This window comes from Galeopterus variegatus, unplaced genomic scaffold, assembly GCF_000696425.1.
Source record: "Galeopterus variegatus unplaced genomic scaffold, G_variegatus-3.0.2 Scaffold319, whole genome shotgun sequence".
Lineage (NCBI taxonomy): Eukaryota > Metazoa > Chordata > Mammalia > Dermoptera > Cynocephalidae > Galeopterus > Galeopterus variegatus.
Window position 1 is genome coordinate 1 of NW_007726430.1, and position 4,587 is coordinate 4,587.

Sequence of the window (4,587 nt, forward strand, 5' to 3'; positions counted from 1 at the left end):
AGGTGGGGCCTTTAAGAAGGGATTGCATTGTGAGGACTGTGCTCTCATGAATGGATTAACCCATTTGTGGAGTAAGGGGTTAATGGTTCATGGGTGACCACAGGTGTGGACTGAAGGCTTTATAAGGAGAGCAAGTGAGCATGTTAACAAGCGCTCTCACCCAGCCCTCGTTATGTGACACACTGTGTCACCACGGGGCTCTGTGTCAAGAATAAGGCCCTCCCAAGATGTGCCCCCTAGACCTTGGACTTCCCAGCCTCCACAACTGTAAGAAATAAATTTTATTTTCTTAAAAATTACCCAGTTAGAGGTGTCATCAACAACAGAAAATGGACTAATGCAACAGCTGCGAGGTGCTTAGCACACAGCAGGGACGCTTCCTGCTTCTTGCCGGCAGGTCAGGTCGCTGTGAGGTTCCCAGAACAGCAACCCTCCTTTCCCCTCCTTGGCTCCCCCAGTCAACCGCTGAGCCATCACTGGCCTCCGGATTCAATTCCCGGTGCCTTGGGCAAATTGCTGCCATCAATTAGGCTGGCAGAGATGGCTTCCCTGAAAATTAATGAATTCGCTCTCCAGCTTATAAATCACCTCTGTGACAAGCCTGGCCTGTTCCCAAGAGAATGTCCAGGCTCAGAGCGGGCCATAGCCAGAGCAGAGTTTCCCAAACTACATTCCAGGGAACCCAGGGTGTACCGTGGGAAACCCTGAGTCAAACAGGAGTCACAATGCAGGACTCCTCAGAGCCTTTAATGCACTATGGGCTTTATGACTTTCCAAGAGGCAGCAAAGTATAAGCTGATTACAAAGCCTTTTTACAGAGCATCTATTACCATCTCAAAAACCTCTTGAGCTCCAAGGAACACAGTTTGCAAAACGCTCCCATAGGGCAGCTTCCTGCTACTTTCCAGCCAAGAAACTGAGGCCCCACCTCCTAAGTTGCACTCTCCCCACCAGCTGGGGGCAGTGGGGACACAGCCTGTTCTCCCCACACTGAGGTTCTCTTCACACACTGCATACACCCCCCTTCAGGGCAAAGGGTTGCATGGAATTTCTGGGCCTGCTGAGCCAACACACAGACCTGGAGCATGAAGTAGCCAAGCCACCGCTCCTCTCTGGGGACCTCCCTTTGGCTCCCACTTAGCTCAAGCGAGGCCACCATAACACAGAGCCCCAGCTTCCATGGCTGCCCACCGACCTTCACCCTTCTCTGGGCCAAGTCCCCTCTCCCATCCTTTCCCTGCCCCCTGCAGGCCACGGGAAGGTCCTTGGCAGCACCCACTGGAGGCTGGTAAGTGAGGAACCTCAGCTCCTCAGAAGTCCCACCTTCCCCTGACTTGTCATTGCATTTGAAGACTGGCGGGGCAGGGTGAAAGGGGCACAGCCCCCCTCGGGGCCCAGCAGCCACCTGCATGTCCCCTCTGCTGGAGCTCCGGGCCTCTCTGCTGGGCCAGTGCCCACGTCCAACCCCACATCCGGGTGGGCTTCCTCAGCAGCTCTTCTGTCACTGAGCCAGCTCCCTCTATCAAGTACACACATCTGCCCAGACAGGGCTATTTCTTTTTTTTTTTTTTTGTCCTTTTTGAGACCGGCCGCACCGCGCTCAGCCAGTGAGCGCACCGGCCATCCCTATATAGGATCCGAACCCGTGGCGGGAGCACTGCTGTGCTCCCAGCGCCACACTCTCCCGAGTGCGCCACGGGCTCGGCCCGACAGGGCTATTTCTTACCGTGAAACTTCTTCTTAATTGACATATTGTCCTGAGCTGATGACTCAAGTGACTTTGTGTCCCAGTCCCCATGCCTTCCCCTGATGTGCTCATCACACCTGAAGAAAGGTGCAAGGAGCAGAGACCCAGCCGAGCATCCCGGCCCCTTTACAAGCTGGATGCTGCTCCATGGACGTAGGGACTGGTCTGCCAGCATGAGATAGGACTTAGGGGGACGCAAGGAGAGAAAACGATGAAGGGAGGTGCTGCCTGGCTAAAGGAAAGTCCAGCAGGAGGGTGGGCTTCAGGACTGGTTAAATCCAGCAGCCCAGCTGTGTCATCAGAACTTGATTTCTTTCCTCTCTGCTCTCAGCCATGGCCTCAGCTGGACCCTGAGGTTCAGTCCCCTGTGGTCACAGACTGGCTGCCAGCTGCCTTCGGGGCTCTGTGCCTCCCGGCCCAAAGCCAGCAGAAGTGTGTGAGCATCCACCCCAGCATCCCATGCATTCCAGGAACTTTGGCCAAGGTGTGACCTGGAACGTACTTGGAGGGACAGGGTGGGTACTTACAAGAAAATCAGGAGCTTTTAAGAAGATGTCAGTGGGAAGAGTCAGTGCTGAGTAAGCTGTGCATATTAATCGAAATCACAGATCAGAGGCACGAGGTGCCAGCTAGTCTCAGAGTCAGTGCTCAGATATCAGCCAGCACTTTTATTCAACTTAAACAAATATTGGAGCTAATCTTCTTTTGATGCTAATAGTTCGAGGGGTGGTGAGACAACATAAAAAGACCCCTCAATTCCCCACCGATTGCTGACCATGTCACTACAGGCAAGACCTCACCTTAGATTCTCCATCTGTAAAGTGGGGATTAAGATATCTCTCTGCCTAACTCATGGGAGAGTTCATGCTTCACGATGCCGAGATGCTGGCTCTTACATGTCTGATCCTTGCTGTAGGTTTCAGATCTTTATTATCAGCATCAATTGGCAAGAGATGTTACCAAGAGCTGAGTCTTTTGGCAAATGGTAGGCCAGACAGAACTGCTTACACTGAGAAAGAAGCTTTTGCTTTAAAAAAAAAAATGTTGTAAATGCCTTTAAATCCATTTGGCTGAATTGTGGATTCAATAGCAAACGTGGAACAGACTGAGAAAATGTGGCATGAGCTACGGAATAGCAAAGAGGGCTGTGAACTTCAAGGATGTTTATGGAGCAGTTGCTGAAATCAACTTTCTGAGGGGAAATGTCTCCACCAGGTAATAAGGTGACCACGACACTGGAAGCACCACAGGATTTACAATGTTAATTAAGTTCACCAGATTCCAACTCCTGTATAGGCTGCATGTCACACTTGGCCATCTGGGGGTACGAATGAGGTCTCCAGCTAAATTGCCAGGGTTCTTAGTGCCTGGCTGCACACAACAGAGCCTCAGCACCCGACACCCCAGGAATTCCAGGGAGCCCTCTGGAATGTCCCAGACGTACTCAGGTATAAGCCCAAACCTGTCGTCCACCTGGCCTCATCCTCTCTGCATCCCATGCCTCTGCTGACCCCCCTTTCTGGGAAAGCAGCCCCACCAGCCATCAGGGCTGCCCCCCAGTGTTGCCCAGACTGCCAGTCCTGGAGAGTCAGTGTCGGGATGGGGCTGGGGCAGGGGCACAAGGCTCTGTGCCCATCCCATAGCTGAACTGTCTTTTGTCACCCTGGCCTGGAAGGGACACAGCCTGAGCCTAAAGTCTCATCACCTCTCAAAGAAACAGCTCCACAGGCTCCCAGTCCTAAGCCCCCTCACTGTGGCAAGCTCCTCCACCCTCTTGCCTTCCTGTCCTCTCCCTGGCACTTCTGCACCAAATGCCTTCATTCTCCTCCTGCAGTTCTGAGGGAGAAAGCCAGCAAGCATGTCCATTCCTCCAAATAAGACTGAGCCAACGCAGGGCCCCAGTCCTGCAAAGGGCAGACTCTGCTTCCAGTATGAACACCTAGACACCCAGCTACATCATATCAAACTATTCTTTATTTATAGTAGAAAGTGATGCACCCATTGTGCTCAAAAGTCTTCAGTATCAGTTTAGAATTGTACCTGGAAACAAGTTACCAAGAATCAAAATAACAGTGTCTAGAACAAGATAGAGGTTAAATCTTCCTCTCATGTAAAAGAAGTCTAAAGATAGACAGTCCAGGATTGCTAAAGCAGTTCCACAGCCATCACTGACCCAGATTCCTTCTATCTCACTCTCTACATCATTAACATAAGGCTCCCATCCTTCAGGTCACCTCATGATCCCAATAAGGCTACTGCAGCTCCAGACATCACATCCACATTCCAGACAGCAGTGAGCAGAAAGGGGCAAGGGCAGAAGGGCATGCCTCCCAGCTGAGTCAGTCTCCTTTGAAGAGCTTTCCCAGAAACCCCACCCAGTAACCCTTACTTACATCTTATTAACCTCTTTCTAAGAAGTTAGGAAATGTGGTATTATAAAAAGCCCATCGACACACCCAGCACTATAGGTTTTCTCTTGCTAAGGAAGACAGGGTAAGCTTATTGGGTAAGCAAATAGCAGCCTTGGCCACACGTTCCTGAGAGCTGAATGAAAGTAAGGGCATAGGACTTCAAACTAACTTCTCACCTGGATTCTTGTAGGCACCACATGACAGGAATGATACAAGTCCGTAAAGAGTGATTATGGCATCAAAAAAGAGGAGGCAAATCATTGGGTGTTCACAGCCTATTCTCCACCTGAATGTCATACTGTTTTGTGGGGCTTACCTTAACAGGTCTGCTATCATATTCCACTGCTAAGTAGATATTTAAAACAGCAGCTGGGCCGGCCCAGTGGCTCACTCGGGAGAGTGCGGTGCTGATAACACCAAGGCCCCGGG